The 21,262-nt window shown below is 42.4% G+C and overlaps 1 protein-coding gene across 5 annotated transcripts in view; it reads left to right on the top strand.

Annotated features, from left to right (window-relative positions):
• Nucleotides 1-21,262, top strand: part of tsnare1 (T-SNARE Domain Containing 1) — a 506,388-nt gene that overhangs the window by 328,405 nt on the left and 156,721 nt on the right. For 2 of the 5 annotated variants that reach the window (XM_087284985.1, XM_087284981.1), the window contains one exon: nucleotides 18,741-18,762. The exons of the other annotated variants lie outside the window; for them this stretch is intronic. The gene's annotated coding sequence lies outside the window, so the exon portion shown is untranslated. The remainder of the gene's footprint in view (nucleotides 1-18,740; nucleotides 18,763-21,262) is intronic. 5 annotated transcript variants of the gene reach the window in all.

Genomic DNA, 21,262 nt, shown 5'->3' with positions numbered 1-21,262 from the left:
ATCTCTGTAGTGAAGGGAAAGTCAACGCAGAATTTGAATGGGGTATAGTTATAGCTTTTTCTGTCATAGCAATTTCGACTGGTACATCAGCGACGACTGCTGCAGAATGTTAATGCTCAGCTGCTCGCTTTATGGATCGCCTTAGAAGCTGTTTAAGTGTATGCATTGATAAATGTGAAGAACGTGTGAAAGGTTGGCTTTCATCGAACCGAGGGAGCAGCAAGTTATAGGAAGTGGTCAAGATTTGGCATGCAATTTTGTAAGTGTGGGATTTGGCTGTTTTTATACCGAAGAGCATTCACATTGTAAGATTTGTTAACGTGACTGTGTGTTGAAATATGAAATATAAGGAAAACATTTACAACACACAGCCCTCACGCAGTGTCAGAGTGTTGTTTAGTGGAGACAAGATTATATTTCAACGCATTTAAAACATAATAGTTTTAATAGTTAATTTCTTAAAAGTTTATTTCTCTTATCCTTTATGATGGTACATTTTTTGTTATTTTTCAGAATACTAATATTGAGCTTAAAGCAATAATATCTAGCCTGCCATCGCGTGGGTTTCCTTTGGGTGCTCCGGTTTCCCCCACAGTCCAAAGACATGCGGTACAGGTGAATTGGGTAGGCTAAATTGTCCGTAGTGTATGAGTGTGTGTGTGAAAGTGTCTGTGGATGTTTCCCAGAGATGGGTTGCGGCTGGAAGGGCATCCGCTGCTTAAAAACTTGCTGGATGAGTTGGCGGCTCGTTTCGCTGTGGCGACCCCGGATTAATAAAGGGACTAAGCCGATAAGAAAATGAATGAATAAATGAATGTTATTGTTTGCTTTTTATATTTTACTACAAATCCATTTTAACTAAGTAAGATAACATTAAGATCCTGAATTAGTTTTACAATCAATCCTACTATCAGATGGTCTATTATGTTTTCTTGTTGTATGTGGATATGTGAATTAAGTCATTCAATTCAATTCAATTCAGCTTTATTTGTATAGCGCTTTTAAAATGTAGATTGTGTCAAAGCAGCTTCACATAAATGGTCATAGTTACTGGAACAGTGTAGTTCAGTTTTTAGTGTTTAAGTTCAGTTCAGTTCAGTTTAGCTCAGTTCAGTGTGATTTAAAATCATTACTGAGAGTTCAAACACTGAAGAGCCAATACATCGATGCGTTGCTCTACCAATCCTGAACCATGCAAGCCAGTGGCGACAGAGTGGGAAAAAAAACTTCACCTGATAGGAGTGAAAAAAAAAACCTTGAGAGAACCAGACTAAGTTGGGCACGACCATTTTAATTTCTCCGCTGGCCAAAAGTCTTGTGCAGAGCTTCAGTCACCGCGGTGGATGCTGGCCTCAGCGAAGACTCGTCTTTCCCTAAAGCGTCGCTGGAATCAGACTCATGTTCTCCACTCCCCATGACCATCAGCGGCGCAGCAGTTCAGGATATGGCCTGGTCCCGGATATGGGAACCTTGGGATCATCTCGTCGCTTTGGATCCAATCAGTGACTCTGCATAATCTGAGGACCTCGAGATGAGTATCCCCAGGTGAAAATAGAGAATAAAGAGAATAATTAGCGCAGCTGCTGTACTGTTCAAAGTTTATATAAGCAAGATGCAGAAGCCTGTGTGGAACCCGCTAAGTGATGCATTGAGTGTATGCTTTACTAAACAGATCTTTAATCTAGTTTTGAACTGGGAGAGTGTGTCTGAGCCTCGGACGTTATCAGGAAGGCTATTCGTGTAGGAGCCATAAGGAGAAGGCTCGACCTCCTTTACTCGATTTTGCTATTCTAGGTACTACCAGAAGCCCTGAATTTTGAGATCTTAAAGAGTGAGTTGGATTGTAGCGAGACAGAAGGTTGGTTAGATAAACAGGAGCTAGATTATTTAGAGCTTTATAGGTGAGAACAAATATTTTAAATTCAATACCAAACTTAACAGGCAGACAGTGTAAGGAGGATAAAATTGGGGTGACATGATCATATTTTCTAGACCTGGTCAGAACTCTGGCTGCTGCATTTTGTACTAATTGAAGTTTGTTAATAGAGGATGCTGGGCAGCCAGCAAATAGAGCATTACAATAATCCAGCCTCGAAGTCATAAAAGCATGGACTAGCTTTTCTGCATCAGAGATGGATAGCATATTTCAAGTCATAAGTGTTCAACTAATTATTATTTTTTTTTACATAATTTGAGTTTGAAAACTGCACAGATGTTAAAATGAATGTTATGATATAATAATGAAGTAATGCCTGAAATGGGAAACCCTGTTCACAGTCTAATGAATGTCAACTTTAGCATGGACGGTCTCGATCGCCATATTTGTGAAATTCAGTAGTTGGCGACAATGGCGAGTTAAACAAGAAAAAAAAAAAAATAGAAGACTGATCTGTCATTAACCATATATGGTTTGCCTAAATCTTGTGTGCTAGATTGTGTGCCTGAAACGTGTGGGGGTCTGCGGGTCTGCAGCTGGATATATATTGCTTAAAGTGCAGTTTAAAGGCTTGACTAGCATAGTTAAGTCATTGGAGAACAGTGACATGTTCTGTTACCAATAAAAAAAAAATAATAAAAAGCCTAAAAGGACTAATAATACTGACCTCAAAAATAGTTTTAAAAAGTTTAAAAACTGCTTTTATTATAGCCAAACTGAGAACTCCAGAAATAAAAGTAAATATTCTAAAAAAAAATGCCCTTGATCATGCTCCGTTAAACATCACTTGGGAAATATTTAAAAAAAGAATACAAATTTTACAGGAGGGCTACTATTTTGCCTCCTGCCTCCTATTTTATCTGTATATTGAACATATACTAACATACACACGCACACACACATTCCTCTCGGGAGTTTTGAGTTTTTTATCGATTGGTTTAATAATGGTTTATGTGGTTGTAGCAGTAGCCAGTCAGGAACTGGCTTTGTGTACTGATAACAAGCCAGTATGCCACAGCGATATCACCCTGCAGCCCAGGACCAGTTATTTACTGAAGCAACACAGGGCTGAGCCTGGTTAGTACCTGGATGGGAGATCACGTGGGAAAGCTAGGTTGAGATTGGAAGTGGTGTTGGTGAAGCCGACAGGGGGTGTTTAACCTATGCTGTATGTGAGTCCTTATGCCCCAGTATAGTGAAGGGGACACTATACTACCGTCTTTCGGATGAGACGTTAAACTGAGGTCCTGACTCTCTGTGGTCATTAAAAATCCCATGGCACTTCTCGTAAAGTGTAGGGGTGTAACCCTGGTGTTCTGGCCAAAAATTTCTTCCATCGGCACTTTCCCCCACATGGTCTCCTAAGCATCCCCATCCACCAAATTGGCTCTATCACTGTCTCTCCATTGCCCTAATAGCTGGTGTGTGCTGGGTGCACTGGTGCCATTGTCAAGTGGCTGCCGTAGCATCATCCAAGTGGATGCTGCACACTGGTGGTGATGTGATCAGAGCCCACAGTGATTGTGAAGCAATTTGGGTGTATGGCAATATAAATGCACTATGTATATATATACACATTACATTACAGTATCTGGCAATATCTTTCAGTATCCTTAGCACAAATGTGGTTCTCATACATGCCTGTATGTGTAACAAGTAATACACATGCTCATGATATCATCACTTTTACAAGTTGTGTTTTATAGTTTATATAAACTATGACAAAAAATGATAAAAAAAATAAAAGCTTGTTAAATATGTGCACCAATTTGCTTTGAAAATTTTTATTAAGTTACTTTTATGCTAATATTGATTCATGTCAGAATACAGTATATAAGAGAACATCAAAGCAGTAACCAGAAAAGCTTAAAAATTCCAAAAACAATAATCAAAAGAAAAATCTGATGAATTCAAACATGTACTGTAATTTCTTTGAAGTTATTTATTTATTTATTTTGCCTTATTTAGATGAACCTTCATCCTCTTTAGTCTTTTTTTCTGTCATCATGTCAATCACCTCTAATAGATTACAAATGTGATGTGATTATGAGTACTCAACATTTGAGGATTTGTGAAATAATTGTGTTGGCAAAGAAATACTGCTTTTTACTCTAACCACTGTATTTATTTTGTATATATTATGTTGAAAATTGCATTTATTGTGCCTTTTATAAAGTTTAATTAAATAATAATAATAATAATAATAATTTAGAGTTTAAACATTCGTTCATTCATTTTCCTTGGCTTAGTTCCTTTATTCATCAGGGGTTGCCACAGCGAAATGAACCGCCAACTTAGCCAGCATATGTTTTACACAGTGGATGCCCTTCCAGTTGCAATCCAGTACTGGGAAACAGCCACACACACTCATTCACACACATACTGTACACGACAGCCAATTTAGTTTGTTCAGTTCACCAATAGTGCATGTCTTTGGATTGTGGGGGAAACTGGAGCAAACACAAAGAACATGCAAATACACAGAAATGCCAACTTATGGGACTTGAATGAGCAACCTTCTTGCTGTGAGGTGACAGTGCCAACCACTGAGCCACTGTGTTGCCTACAGTTAAAATAACTAATTTCTATTTTAATATATTTTAAAATATAATTTATTCACCTGGGGCAAAAGCTGTTTTCATCAGCCTTCATTAAGAATTACATGATCAAATAAAAACCAGTCTAATAAGCTGATTTGATGCTCAAGAAAGATTATTTTAAATGATAAATGCAGTTGTGCTGCTTCATAGTTTTGCGAAATGCATTTTTTTCATGATGCTTTTATAAGTAGAAAGATTAAAATAGCAGCATTTATTAGAAACAGTTTCTAATAAAGTAAAAAAGTCACTAATGAAGTAAACAAAACTGAAACATTCATTTTTTTTTCATTTTTTGAGTGATTTGAGTTGTTGTTAAGCTAAAAAATAAAGTAAAAGCCTTGAACTTTTGATTGATAGTGAATTCAGGGTATTTTGTGATTGGATTGGACATTTGGTCCAACATAAATACTAAACTAATAATACATTGCTTTTACATGCCTTCTCTTTATCTTGAACCCTCTATAGTCTTGGACTTTAGATGGGTAATGTCCATTTATACAATCTTTTCATAGTTTTCCATATTGTGTAATACTAAATTATTAGTTTAGCAGAAATATAAAACTAGTATTGAAATGTGTCTTTACATGCTTTGTTTTAAAGGAGTCTTCTTTTAGACCTCTTAAGCAAAAATCTCCTGGGACAGGCTAGTAAAAACCTAGATGCTAACAAGCTTGGTCTTCTTCCTAAATCCATCTTTGTTCGGGTGCTAAAATGTTGGCTAACTGGCAGCAACAGTTCATCATTAGCTTCTCTTTGCTGTCCCATTTGCAACTCTGTTAGCTGGGGATAAATCTCTGAGTTATTGCTCCTCCAGGCCTCATGAATCAGAGAGCTCTCTGTGCTGAGAATTAAAGTCTTTCTAATGGGCTGAGCTACTGCAACATATTGCCTTGATTGCGATCACAATAGCTTGATCAAATTTTGCAAAACAAGTAACTCAGATATTAGTAATTAATCCATCACAGGCAATTTGCTGCTTAAAAAGAAAAACCTTAAAGCAGTCTAAGAGGGTTTAAATTGCTCAGTCTGGTATTCAAGACCAATATAATAAAGCAGAATTTCTTTGACTATTTAGACGTCATTACAACATCCCAGACTGTTTCATTTATATTTCCAAATTGTACATTTATTATAAGTGGTCTAGCATGGATTTATTATAAAACAATCTTATTCGGACATGCTAGCTAGCAGGTTAGCTTAACAGTGTTAAAAACTTGCCCAGTCTTACAAATAAACGCAACTACACTGTTAGACATTTTATTGAATTTTTGTGGTAACTTACTGGCAGCACTGTTGCTAGGAAGTTACTGTAACTGCCCCATTTACAGTAACTTACCTGTAAATGTGTTTTACAGTTGCAAGGCCTTACCACAATTTCTTTGTTTTTTACAGTAAAATAGCCTTACCACAACTTCTTTTTTATGATAATATATCCTTTACCGCATTTAAATTTTGCAGTATGATAATTTTACTGTCATTTATTTACATTTACACTAGCATAGGGCTGGGCTGATACACAGTATTTATTTACCAAACACCATTTTCAACAATGATAAAAAAAAAAAAAAAAAAGGTATGAAGTTTTGTTATAAGGTGCTATTACAATTGTGGTTAAATAATAATAAAAAAAAAGTCTAAATGGATTGTAAAAAAAGTTCAATAAATATTGATACTGATTTATATGAAACATGGTATCGTGATTTTTATTTTTATTTTTTGCTGTATCGCCTAGCAGTTCAAAACCTTAATTTTTAGTATTTACTATTGAAATTAATAGTCTCATTTTTGTCATCAACTACAGTAGCAGTACATTATTAATTTGTTTACAGTACAATACCGCAAATTCATAATATGCAGTTACAAAAGTTACAAAAAGTTTCATGACCCACAATGCAGTGCACATTACTGTAGTAATCTGTAAAGAATGTATGTGGTATTTTACAGGGTGTTTTGCTAACTGTAAAATTGTGGCAAAGTCTTATGCTGTATTCACACCAGATGCGGATGAAGTGTCACGCACGAGTGATTTACATTTTAAGTCAATGGAAAAACATGAGTAGACATTCTGCGGTGCGATTCGTGCGAATGAAGTGGTTTGAATTGAGTGTTTTGCACATTTGACACGCTTAATGTGCAAAAATGCGCAGAGTTAACCAATCGTGAGCTTGCTTCTGATGGGGAGTGATTGTGATGTGGTTTGCCGAGGGGAAATTCTCTTGCTGACACTGGACAACAGTTCATCAAACTGGGCTTGGCTAAGTTAGAAGCACAGCTGAAAGCCTCCATCATTCAGATATAGTTTCTGGAGGAGTTGATGAGCTCACAGTGCTGGGTGCAGCGCTGAAAAGTTCTAAGGATCCTGTTTTTTTTCAGCAACCTCGCTGTGCGCACATCCTGAATGTTTACAAACATGGTCATTTGTCTATTAGAATGAAATTGAAAGTACAGGTGAAGTAATAATTAGTAGCCACCCTTTGAATTTTTTTTCGTTTTTAAATATTTCCCAAATGGTGTGAGAGCAAGGATATTTTCACAGTATGTCTGTCTTATTTGCTTTATTTCAGCTAGAATAATAAAAAAATAATAATAATTTTAAAAATATTTTAAGGTCAAAATTATTAGCCCCTTTAAGCTATTTTTTGAGTCTACAGAACAAACCATCGTTATACAATAACTTGTCTAATTACCATAACCTGTATACCTAATAAACCTAGTTAAGCCTTTAAATGTCCCTTTAAGCTGTATAGAAGTGTCTTAAAAAAATCTAGTAAAATATTATTTACTGTCATCATGGCAAAGACAAAATAAATCAGTTCTTAGCAATGAGTCTATTATATTTAGAAATGTATTGAGAAAATCTTCTCTCCTGTAAACAGAAATTGGGGAAACAAATAAACAGGGGGCTAAATGAAAATACACAAGATGAACATAAATTGTCTATTGCTTTTATTACTGTATCACAGTTAAATGTTTAAATAGTAAAACTTGAATATTATTATTCTACTAGTCCATTTATTTGCCTTTGTATTTAGTATTATCAGCACTTGAAGCAGACTAAGATGCTGCAAACTGGTCTGTCCACTTTTCAAGAGCAATATAAGAGCAGAATCCCACTGACTACACAAACATGATTACACAATCTCAGACTGTTCCATTTATCTTTCCAAAGTGTGCATTTAATAGCTACTGCTGCATAAAAGGACATTTAGTAAACATGTCAACGGGGAACATTTGCTACAGACCCGCATTTCCATCAAAGCCTCCATCATGATGGAGGACACACATAAATGCAGACAGCGTGGTCAATAACGCAGCACTGTTTCCACTGCTTAGGCAATGGACAAATTTGTGCTTGACAGTTACAGGATAGAATAAGAAAGAGAACGGAGGTGTGTTTGTTATCGATGATTTCTAAAATGCCTCTGGCTGGCATTGATCGCACAAAAGAACTGTCTGTGTGCAGTCGGAGAGAGTGTTTACGCGTCAGGTGGTGCAGTTTGGCATCAAGGCTTTGACATGTTGCCTCTTATCACTGACATATGGATAAATGTCTTCCACCGCTTCATAACTTCTCTCTGCTCACTCACCGTTGCCTTTTAAAGAGCAGCAAAATGTCAGGAATCTAAATCCATAAGCGCAGATATATGAACGATTGTGTGCAGATTTTTTTAGGGTGTACAGTATGTACATGATTTCCATTGTAAGTTTGACACTGACTGATTTGCATGTTGAATGGTGTTATTGCCTGGTATTAAAATGGGTTGTCACTGATCCAATGATGAAAGGAGAAAATGTTTCATTTTACTACTAAAGCTTGTCATTTACTGATAAGCATAATTATACTTGATAATTCATCATGATAATTAAGTTGAGCAAACAAATTAGTATAATAAAATATACCATATAGCTTAGTATATAGAGCGGCAAGGGTCTCAGTGGTTAGCAGTCTTTTTTTTTTTCCTCCAGGTGCTCCGGTTTGCCCCACAGTCAACAACGTGGTATAGGTCAGTTAGGTAAACATAATTGATTGTAATGAATAAATGTGTGTGTGTGTGTGTGTGTGTGTGTGTGTGTGTGTGTGTGTGTGTGTGTGTGTGTGTGTGTGTGTGTGTGTGTGTGTGTGTGTGTGTGTGTGTTTGTGTGAATGAGAGAGTTTATCGGTGGTGTTTTCCAGTTTTGGGTTGTGGCTGGAAGGGCATCTGCCATATAAAACATTTGCCAGAATAATTGGCAGTTCATTCCGGTGTTATGAAACCTGATAAATCTGCGACTAAGCTGAAGGATAGTGCGTGAGTGAGTGAGTGAGTGAGTGAGTGAGTGAGTGAGTGAGTGAGTGAGTGAGTGAGTGAGTGAGTGAGTGTGCTTAGTATATAAGAAAAATTAACAAACAAAATGTGTCTAATAAATACGAATATAAGAACCGCAAAGAGCGGTGTCGCAGTGGGTAGCGCTGTCGGCTCACAGCAAGAAGGTTGCTGGTTCGAGCCTCAGCTCATTTCTGTGTGGAGTTTGCATGTTCTCCCTGTGTTTGCGTGGGTTTTCTCCAGGTGCTCCAGTTTCCCCCAAAGACATGCAGTATGTGAATTGGGTAAGCTAAATAGTCTTTAGTGTATGTGTGTGACTAAGTGTGTATGGGTGTTTCCCAGTGATGGGTTGCAGCTGGAAGGGCATCCGCTGCGTAAAACATATGCTGGATAAGTTGGTGGTTCATTCTGCTGTGGCAACCCCTGATTAATAAAGGGACCAAACTAAAAAGAAAATAAATAAATGAATAAGTATACAAAATTATAAGATGTAACATCGGACTGTGTACTGTAACTGTTTTTTATTATTATATAGTACAGCAGCAAGGAAAATGCATGGACATTAATTAGTGTTATTTTAACATTATATTTGGCAATTCAGATCTCCACATTCAAGCATTTTGTACAGTGTGTTGTTGTTCATTAATATTAAATTGTATTAAGCTGGTCCTTACATTGGTTTTCATCAAAGTAGTCATCAAATATGAATGAATGTTTCTTGTTGTGTTTAACCACATTTCTTTTAGTTGTTTGTATATTATTAACTACCAACTGCCTCCTATTTCATAGCTCTATTGAAGCTCTATTGAATTATATTATCAACTTGTGAATCTTATCTATATCCTTGCCAAGAATCAAATAGGCAGGAAGTGATTAAGTTTTTATAAAATGTACATATAGAATTCTAAAGACTGCGGTATATGCGATGCACTTGTCAGAGATTCCCTTTAATGTATTACATGGCTTAAATGTGGTAATAAACAACATTTTTTTATGTAAATGAGTAGCAGTTTGGACCCAGAAACAGTTTTCCATACTGCACGTCATTTAACAAGTGGATTGAATTTCATTTTTGTTTGAATCTGTATTTGCACAGTAATGAAGCATGGTTTATTTTTGTCCATTAATGACCACGTTAGATCAGAAGGTGGGGAGAAGTTGTTCTTTTATAGTTTCTTGAACACCATTACCATGCATCACATAAGCTTTTACACTGTGTTCTGTGAGTACCTGTGCAAGTGGTTAAAATATATTGTAATGGCAGATGCAAACAGAGAATATAAAATCAAATGTGAAACTTTTTAGAATATTAATTGCTAAAAATATATCTGTTCATATGTAAAGGCTAATCAACAGTTTTCATGCTTTAAAGAGTTTTAAATTCTCAGCTTTATGTCAGGTGGATTTTGCAACTGTCACTGGGTTACTATAGTTACTACTTATTTTTGAGGACAGTGGATTTGTTAAAACAGTGATGACACAAACAACTGACTTGATATCACCGTGTATTATATATTTTCATCTCATACATTGTGATCTTTAATTAAATAGCTTTTCCTTGCAACAAAATCTCTTGTCATCTCTAATGATGTGTTTTTTTGTGCAAAAGTGAAACAACCTGTCATGAGATTGACCAATAGCAAACCATAATTTTTCAAACAGTATTTCAGTACTGAAATTCAGTATCGTGACAGGTCTAATATAGTGTAAGAATCAGTTCATTAACTTGAGTTTGATAAATGGTATCTAAAATGTGTTTGGGAAAGAAAACATTAGCTGACTAGTGCTATTTCCCTTAGCTGAAAATGAGCTCCAATATCCCTTTTTATTTTCACCATTTATTCAGAACGGACCATTTGTGTCACGTGGATCGCGGTGAAATGATAAATTTATGTAACTTTCTTTTCACTGATAATATATTTATATATATATATATATATATATATATATATATATATATATGTATATATATATATATATATATATATATATATATATATATATATATATATATATATATATATATATATATATATATAGCCAGGTACACAACAATACGCCATCACGGACGCAGTTGCTGTGTGACTTTAGGCAATACTTCCGGGTTTCTTCCCACCACAGCCTAGTTTTTGCTTTTAAAATGGTGGCCGGGTGAAATCAGTCTATTGCAGTTTCTGCGTTATCAACTTTAAAAGTGTAGTGCTTTGAAATGTACTTTTTCCATTCACTGTTTGACATAATTTTAATTAAAAAATAAGGATAGGATAGGTAGGACATAAATTAGCTCCTCCCTTTAAAAAAAAAAAAAAGCCAATGGTGTTTTGTTTTAATCACAGCTGTGAGTGGCTGAGCTCAAGCACATCATAAGAAAAGCTAATAAGAAGGGGGCGGGACATGGCAGATACTAGAAAGCATTTGATTGGTCAAGAAAAACGTTCGAGGTTACAGAAGTAACCCTTCGTTCCCCGAGGAGGGGAACGGAAGTGCCATGAATGGGAGGATTCGGATCAGAAGCCGCTTATCTGGAGAGTATTGAACGGGCCAATGAATGAAATTAATTGGCAGCGTAAGCTTGCGCAGGTGTGCGACATCTGCAATTATCTCAGCATATAAGCACACCTGAAGCCAGCAGACGCCATCCTTTTAAGCTGAAGAGACTTTCAAACAGCTAAGGGACAGTCATTATGGCGACGGAATATGGCACTTCCGTTCCCCTCCTCGGGGAACGAAGGGTTACTTCTGTAACCTCGAACGTTCCCCTTCGGTTGGGGAACTTCAGTGCCATGAATGGGAGAATATGGAAGGCGCCATAATGACTGCACCTTACCAACACCCCCGATGAGGAGATAGTCAAGCAAGTGTGACGCACCCACATCATGGGGGGCGCGGTCCTCCAACGTGTCCCTGGCCCTAATTTATCCTACTTCAACAGAAGTTTTACGGATTTAGATATATTTTTTGGGAAGTCGTGAGCATCTAGATAATTCTAGGAAATACGACAGTACGTTGGGAAGCGTGCAATCCCGATAGGGAGGACGCTGCGGAGGCCATCCGTTACCCAAGGGGGGGATAGATGGCAGAATTTACCTATGGACTAGCCCTAAAAAGGGGGAGTACGCATAGCAAAAGAGTGGTTAGCGGAGAGGGAAGACACGGGTCCGCCCAGGGGGGGGACTTAACCGTGGCGGAATAAGCATATGGGATCGCCTAGTGGGGATCACGCATAGCAGGCACCTATACCCAAAACGCGGGCTGACCAGCGGGCAGACCTACAACGTAGTGGGCCAGCAAGTGACTCCTCCGCTGAGTCAGTGCTGGGGGCCACGGAGGAATCTGCAGGGCTCACCTGACGGGGAACTTTACTGACAGATAAAAAAGGCGCACGTACCTCCGTGTTTAGGGAGAATGGCGCCGCAAGCGTGTTTCAACACCCTACCGAGTTGTCTCCTCAATCACCAAAGGGTTACCTAATACCCTTGAGGAAACCGGCTCCACTCGCAGATTGTAAAACCTTGCAAATGTGTTGGGTGTCGCCCAGCCCGCAGCTCTACAGATGTCTGTTAGAGAGGCGCCGCGTGCACGCGCCCAAGAGGATGCAACGCTCCGAGTGGAGTGTGCACGTACTCCCGGGGGACACGGCTGACCTCGACTCGAATAAGCGAGTGAAATGGCATCCACAATCCAGTGGGATAATCTTTGTTTCGATACGGCACTTCCCTGCTGCCGACCGCCATAACAGACAAAGAGCTGCTCAGATGATCTAAAATTCTGAGTACGGTCCACATAAATGCGCAGAGCGCGTACTGGACAAAGTAAAGACAGGGCTGGGTCTGCCTCCTCCGGGGGCAGCGCTTGCAGGTTCACTACCTGATCTCTAAAGGGGGTGGTAGGAACCTTGGGCACATAACCGGGGCGGGGTCTCAGGATAACGTGAGAGTAATCCGGCCCGAATTCCAGGCACGAGTCACTGACCGAAAATGCCTCCAGGTCCCCGACCCTCTTGATGGAGGCCAACGCAACCAGCAGAGCTGTCTTCAGGGACAGAAATCTTAGAGATACTGATTCGAGTGGCTCAAAGGGATCGGATCGCAGACTCGTGAGAACGAGGGCAAGATCCCAAGAGGGCATGAGAGGGGGGCGAGATGGATTAATTCGCCTAGCACCCCTAAGGAACTGGATGACCAGGTTATGCTTTCCCACGGTGCCGCCAGCTACCGCGCTATGATAAGCGGAGATGGCGGCCACGTAAACCTTGAGAGTGGAGGGCGACAGCCTGCTGTCCAACTTCTCTTGAAGGAAAGAGAGCACAACACTAATCTGGCAATTTCGGGGGTCTTCTCTGCGAGAGACGCACCATTCAGTGAATAGACTCCACTTCAGGGCGTAGGCGCGCCTCGTGGAGGGGGCTCTAGCCTGAGTGATGGTATTAACCACCGCAGTCGGTAGGTTACCTAAGTCTTCCTCGCGTCTAGGGACCACACGTGGAGGTTCCAAAGATCGGGGCGAGGGTGCCAGATGGTGCCCTGTCCCTGAGAGAGTAGGTCCTCTCTCAAAGGGATCCGCCAGGGGAGGGCCGTCGCGAGGAGTGAGAGCTCTGATATCCAGGTCCGGTTGGGCCAAAGGGGCGCAACTAGCAGAACCTGTTCCTCGTCCTCCCTGACCTTGCACAGAAACTGCGCGAGCAGGCTCACTGGGGGAAACGCATACTTGCGCATGCCCCGAGGCCAGCTGTGGGCCAGTGCATCCGTGCCGAGAGAGCCCTCGGTCAGGGAAAAAGCAACTGGCAGTGAGCGTTCTCGGGGGAAGCAAACAGATCGATCTGGGCCTCCCCGAATCGCGCCCATATCAGCTGAACAGACTCGGGGTGGAGTCTCCATTCTCCAGGGCGTAACAGCTGTCGTGAGAGCGCATCGGCTGCACGATTGAGCGTGCCTGGGACGTGAATGGCGCGCAGCGATTTCAGCCGCGGGTGACTCCAGAGGAGCAGACGGCGGGCGAGCTGAGACATGCGGCGAGAGCGCATACCCCCCATGCGGTTGATATACGCCGCCGCCGCCGTACTGTCCGTCCTGACCAGCACGTGTTGCCGCTCCAGCACCGGTAAAAAGCGGTGGAGAGCGAGGAACACTGCCAACAGCTCTAGGCGATTGATATGCCAATGCAGCTGGGCACCCTTCCAGAGGCCCGCAGCCGCATGCCCGCGACACACGGCCCCCCAACCCGTGTTGGAAGCGTCTATTGAAACAACAACATGGCTGGACGCCTGTCCTAGAGGCACACCGGCCTGTAGGAACGAGGGGTCGTTCCAAGGGCTGAGGGCGTGGCGACACAGCGCAGTAACCAAGACCCGGTGTGTGCCCGCGTGCCATGCGCGTCTGGGGACCCGATCGTGAAGCCAGTGCTGAAGTGGTCTCATATGGAGCAACCCGAGCGGCGTGACGGCGGCTGCGGATGCCATATGCCCCAGGAGCCTCTGAAAGAACTTCAGTGTGACCACTAGTTTGCTGTCGAGGTCCCTCAGACAGTTTAGCAACAGGCGAGCGCGTTCCTCGGAGAGGTGCGCTACCATGGTGATCGAGTCCAGCTCCATCCCGAGAAAAGAAATCCTCTGCACGGGGGCGAGTTTGCTCTTTTCTCGGTTGACCTGAAGCCCCAGTGGGCGGAGATGCCGAAGCACCTCGTCCCTGTGCATAATCAATTGCTCCCGCGAGTGGGCTAAAATCAGCCAGTCGTCGAGATAACTGAGTATGCGAATGCCCGCGAGCCGAAGGGGCGCTAGGGCACCCTCCGCGAGTTTGGTGAAGACCCGCGGAGACAGAGAGAGCCCGAAGGGGAGGACCTTGTACTGCCACGCTCGATCCTCGAACGCAAACCGCAGAAATTGGCGGTGGCGTGGAAGAATGGAGACATGGAAATACGCGTCCTTCAGGTCTATGGCTGCAAACCAATCCCGAGGACGAACGCATTGGAGAATGCGCCTCTGCGTGAGCATTCTGAACGGCATCTTGTGCAGACAGCGGTTCAAAACGCGCAGATCTAGGATTGGCCGTGACCCACCGCTCTTTTTGGGTACGATGAAGTATGGGCTGTAAAACCCACTCTCCATCTCGGCTGGAGGAACCGGCTCGATTGCACCCTTCGCCAGGAGGGCAGCAATCTCCTCTCGCAAGACAGGGGCGGACAGGGGGTTGACCCTGGAGAAATACACGCCCGTAAACTTGGGGGGCCGTTTCGCGAACTGAATCGCGTAACCGAGTCTGATTGTGCATATGAGCCACCGCGAGGGGCTGGCCCGCGCTAACCAGGCAGGCAGAGCCCTCGCTAATGGAGTCATCGCTACAATCGCTGACGTACCAGCGGTGGGGCAGCGCGGAGTGGGTGTGCTGATCCGGGAAGCACGAGGGTCCCGCGGAAGAGCTGGAGGAGAGCGATTCGCTCTGGCTCCGCACCCTGACTCCGGAGAGGGGGCTGGAGGGCTGAGGGAAGGGAGACCGTCCCCCCAGCGCTCGTGAGCCACTGGCGAAGCACGTAGAGTCTGCGAGCCGGAAGGCAGCGCGTCCCGGACTGGCAGAACTCGTGCAGTCACATCCAGGGAAGGGAAAAAGTGCTCTTTTACTGATGTTTTGCTGGCACTGAAAAGTACCGTTGTTATCGGGGCCCCGCCCTCCAGCGGGGAAAGAGCAAGTTTCCTCTTCTCCGGATGGCCTGTCTCAGGGACGCTTCGCGGTCCGTTTACCGGACTTAACGGCGCCCTGGGCAGGAGGGGCTGCCTGCTTTCGAGGTGAACGCCGCGCCCGCTTGGCTGGAGGCGCAGGCGGGGGCGGGGCAGCACTCGTTGGCGGGCGCCCTCGGCGAGGAACAGCGGAGGTGGATGGCTCGGCGGGCGGAGCGGGCTTACGACCACGCCGATAGATGACATTGCCCATCGCATCCGACTGCTCTTTCACCGCCTTGAATTCCTGGGTGAATTCACCGACGGTGTCGCCGAACAGGCCAGCCTGGGATATGGGCGAGTCAAGAAAGCGAACTTTGTCAACGTCGCGCATATCGGCCAGGTTTAGCCAGAGGTGGCGTTCCTGAACCACAAGTGTGGACATCGTCCTCCCCAGCGCACACGCGGCGGACTTAGTAGTCCGAAGAGCATAGTCGGTCGCGGTGCGCAGCTCATGTAATAAGCTTGGGTTGGACCCGCCCTCGTGCAGCTCGGCCAGCGCCTGCGCTTGGTAGCGCTGGTAGGTGGCCATCGCGTGCAAAGCAGAAGCAGCCTGGCCCGCAGCCTTATAAGCTCTGGCTCCGAGGGAGGCAGACAACCTACAGGCTTTGGACGGGAGGCGGGGCAAACCCCGCCACGTAGAGGCGCCGCGCGGACAAAGATTGACCGCGATAGCGCGCTCCACTGACGGGATCGCCTCATACCCCCTGGCAGCTCCGCCGTCAAGGGCGGTGAGGGCGGAGGCACTCGCAGCACGGGCAGAGAAAGGTGCCCTCCAGGACTGCGTGAGCCTACTGTGCACTTCCGGGAAGAAGGGGACGAGAGGCTTCGAAGGCTTCGCCTTCTGGTCCTCTACGTAGCACCCATCTAGTTGGTCCGGCCGCGGAGCTGGGGGATAAACCATCTCCAACCCCACGGCCGAAGCAGCCCGGGAAAGCACGGCTAACATGTCCGCTTCAGGATCCGATTTGACAGCGCTCACCTGCCCGGAGGGGGCGAGCGGGTCCGGATCTTCATCGGACAGTGAAAGCCCACCCTCCGATGCCGCGGAGGACATCTGATCTCCGGTGTCAGCGAGTGTGAGAGCTACCATCTGGTTAGACGGATCACTCTCACCACCCGAAGCTTGGATGGAGCGCCGTGAGGAGCGAGAGGTCCGCGAGCCCGTGGGCGGCAGATTAGCTCCCGCTGAAACCCTCAGATCTGCCCGAGCGCCCGCTGCTTTTTTAGAACAGGAGGCAACTGGGGTGGCTCGCTCTCTTGCGAAAGTTAGCCGCGATCTTAGCTGTGCAACGGTCATGGCATCGCAATGACGACATGAACCGCCCGCGAGCACCGCATTAACATGCTGGACCCCCAAACATGCAATGCAGTGATCGTGTCCATCATCCGGAGACAGGAAACCCCCGCATCCAGAAACGCACAGTCGGAGCGCCATCCTGAAAAGGACGTGCTGCACGACTGTGTTGCTCTTTTAGGAAAGTTGCAACTATACGCACCGCTCTGGAGGACCGGACCCAAAGAACCGCAGGCAAGGGAGTAACCCAGCTCGACCGTCTGCCACCGCGAAGACCCACTCTGGACCGGGAGACACACTCATTCGCTCTGAAGTGCTGATCAGCAAGAGGAACCCTCATCGACTCACTCAGATAGGATCTGAAGCGAAAAGGATGGCTTCTGCTGGCTTCAGGTGTGCTTATATGCTGAGATAATTGCAGATGTGCACCTGCGCAAGCTTACGCTGCCAATTAATTTCATTCATTGGCCCGTTCAATACTCTCCAGATAAGCGGCTTCTGATCCGAATCCTCCCATTCATGGCACTGAAGTTCCCCAACCGAAGGGGAACTGCAGTATGGGCTGACTTGAAAAAAATGTTGATCCATTTAAGCGGAAGTGACAAACTGCAAGCTTTGGATGTTTATATCAGTTTTATATCTTCTTAATGCAAATTTTGTCACTGCTTTGGAGCATATAAGCTAATTGATATACTTAAAACTAACAATCGAACATCTAAAAATGTTTATTTTCATTTCATGGGGCCTTTAAAGTGTAAAAAGTTGCATGTGTTCTGAAGTTTGGGGAAGTCATACTTGCTTCACGATGTAGACTTGATGTTCTTGCTCATAAAAAAGATGTCTGCTTTCACTGAGTCAATATTGAAATGCTTTGGGAGTGCAGCATCACATCAAATGTACTGTAGTTTGGGCACTATTGATATGTAGATGTTGAGGACAAATGCAGACTTCCATTTTTTAGCACTGGTACATGGCTAACTCAAAGAAACACCTGAGAACTTAGCACATATACAGCTTTTCATAGGCAGCTGAAGAAACGGCAAGCATATTACGGCAAGATAACTCTGAAAATAGTTCTCTCAGGAAATAGGTGTTTTCATAATCACATCTTGAGCATGTCAGCAGAAAACCAAGCATTACGCAGTTGGACAACTAGCAATCAGGAGTTCATTGTGTATCATTATGTTAACATGGGATGGCATCTCTGGCATCATACTGAAATATCTGTCAAAAATAAGTGCGATCTGTCATTTCAGTCTTTTTAATTTATTTATTTTTCTGAAATAGAGTAACCTACCTTTTATTGTCTGTGTACTCCTTAAATTGTGAATAGAATCTGATTATATTGTGATTTAAATCAGTCTAAAGTGACAGATTTTTCTGGATAAAAAAGAACCTACCGGAGGCAAAGGATTGAAATAAACTGATGAATGAATAAACACTGACTGAGTGAGATCACTTGTTTACTTTTTTTGGCTTATTCTTCTATTTCAAAAACACAATCTTGTACAAAAATGTTGCTAACGAATTATTGTAGCTCGGTTTCTGCTGTTTACAGTGGTATTAGACTTAGCCACTTACTGTACATTTACAAGCTTCTAAAAAAAAAAAATATATATATATATATATATATATATATATATATATATATATATATATATATATATATATATATATATATATATATATATATATATCAGAGCAAATCAGAACTTCCAGGCCCTCAAACCACCCCCAGACCCCAGAGATTTTAAGTAGGTTAAAATATCCAGAAAATAATATTTTTATGGTTTATTTTCATGATGTGTATTATTTAATAAATTTGCTTTAAACCACAATAATTGCAAAATCCAACTAATTTAAGTTGTTTGTATTGTTTTGCCCCGTCTAGGAGTAAGAACACAGCATGAAAGGTAAGACTATACAAACAATGCTGCTTAAGACAATATACAATTTTTACAATAATTTTGTTAAACAAAAATTTTCTCTTTTTTTAAATTCAGAGGCTAAACAGGCCAAAACAATAAACAAAACGATTCAAATTCAAGTCCCCTCTAAATTCCTTATTTTTAGCAAAATAATTCAAAATAAACATTCTTACCTAACTCCCTTGTCCACAAAACGATCAATAAAAGAAGGTACAAAAGAAAAGGGCGTCAAGCTCCCTACTTACTATGTACAAATTTTTACAATCGGCAAACAAATCCAAAAAGGGCAAAACAGCAGAGTAGTCACTTAACATGCAGAGGGTCAGATTTTCAATGTTAACAAAGCAAAAACTAAAGCACAAAATACTAGTGATATGACATTGTGCGCCGAGGCTTCGAAACTTGAATCAAAAAAAGATACATGTTGCAGTGAAGCAGAGTACTGGAGCTTGATGCGTTTCGCCATCATCACGTTATCAGTGACGTTCGAAGCTTTATTTTCGCCTATGCCCACGTGACAACTTCAAATTTTGATTCAAAGGTTTAAACACCCTCATAGGTTAGTAAAGTATATAGCCAGAGATTAGGCATCGGTAACACACATTTCTACGGTTTCAAAGCACTGCACCGGTCACACACACCAGTAATTAAACTAAAATATAATAGTAATTTTAAGTAAAAAGGTTTTGAACATACTAAACTGTATTAGCATATTTTTTACAACTACATTTAAAGAAAACCACTGCATATTGTAGTATAGTGTTTAACGAAGGCTAGCTGGCAAGTAAAGCCTGAAGCATCACTCTCACATAGCTTTTTCCTATAGAGCTTTCGCCTCCCATGCAAGAATCGCTGGTTCAATTCCCACTTGGAGTGAGTGACTGAATGAAGAATTAGTTGGAATATGATATGCAATTACTTTTGAATTCCTTGGATTTTACTACAGTCATCGGTTGTGTGATGTAACATACCTTATGTGTAAAATCTACAGTAATTTAGTAATTTGTTTATATTACTGTTGTTGTATTACTACATGAATGAGTTGGTCAGTTGTGAACATTTGACATTATTGCAACACAGTGCTTTCCCACACTTTAACCAGAAGAGGTCCTCATCGAGCTCTGATTTAAAAAGCTTCGAGTAACGAACCTTTTTTCGATACAATTGAGTCGAGCGCTTCACTGGTTCAGAAAGCTTCATTTCACCATCACTACAAAATACTTTCACAGATGTTCCTCAGATATATAGACAAACTCCAATTCAACAAATCTAACTAACTAACTAACACAGTTTCTTTCTATAATCGTAAACAAACTATTACTACAAGTGAGCTCAAGCAGCTAAACAGGAAGTGACAAAGGAAGAATTTATAGGCAGCCAGGAGTCAGCTGACTAGGCAGGGTGTGGCATCAATTGGAGCAGGGGCAGGACCAAACAAAGGAGCAAGCAGTTGCATCTGCAGAGAGACACAGAACACTTCTCAAAAATAAAAAGTTAAATAACTGTCTCGCATGTTCTAGTCACATAGTTAATGGTATGCCAGGTGCTACTGGAGATGAAATCTGCCATGGATTACAGCTGGAACAGGGTCATCAAGGGTGAGTTAAGCTGTATCTTACAACAGACCAAATCAATCATGGTACATTACCTTTACACAATCTCCTCAATGCTCCATAGCATTATGAAGAAGTTGAATCAAACTTTACATGACCACAAACACAGAAAAAAGTCAAAGAAATACTTGTTTAGCAGGGTTTGTGTTCAGGTGAGGCTTTTCCAGACAGCACTTTTAAAGAGGCCAGCCAGTAAAGAGGAGGCCAGGCAGTACACAGACCCCTCATGCATAATGCATCTCCTTGTGAATGTTTAGAAAAAGAAAACTGTCAGACCCAGTTAGACCCGGCTGGTAGAAGATGCAACCACGTCCCACTAGGCATATGCTTCTGTTCGCCCCGTGCATTAACACGTCTGTTCTGATCTTTTGGCCTCATTTGCAGGAACTAGCAACTTGTCTCACACCTACTGTAAAATAATTCAATGTTTAATAATATACGATGACTTTCTTGGCTAAATCTGTACAGTGAGGTATAAATAAAGGCTTTGGTTCTTAGAAAACCCTTGTGAGAATAAGTCACATATGTTGAGAGAGCTGCTTTTGCATATCTGTGCAGAATCACTACAGCGCAGGAGTGTAAACGCATGTATTATTTAGGTGGTTAAAGTGTGCTGTGTTAGAGGCAATAACAGCATGTTTGCTCTATAAGATCTATGCTATTTCTGGGCAGATTTTCCAAGGGATCCTTGTATATGCTTTTCAATTACAGAGCTTTGTTGTTGTTCCATCTGAACAGGACAACTAAAGTGTTCTGTTTGGAGAGAGAGAGAGAGAGAGAGAGAGAGAGAGAGAGAGAGGGGGATGCAACTGGAGGTAGCTGATTTTATATGGTTCGTTATCACAGAAAATCCTTTTGTTGATTTGTACATT

Source organism: Danio rerio, chromosome 16 (genome assembly GCF_052040795.2).
Source record: "Danio rerio strain M-AB ecotype USA chromosome 16, GRCz13ab, whole genome shotgun sequence".
Taxonomy (NCBI): Eukaryota; Metazoa; Chordata; class Actinopteri; order Cypriniformes; family Danionidae; genus Danio; species Danio rerio.
Note: the sequence above shows the minus strand (reverse complement) of the source record. Positions and strands in the feature narration are given on the sequence as shown.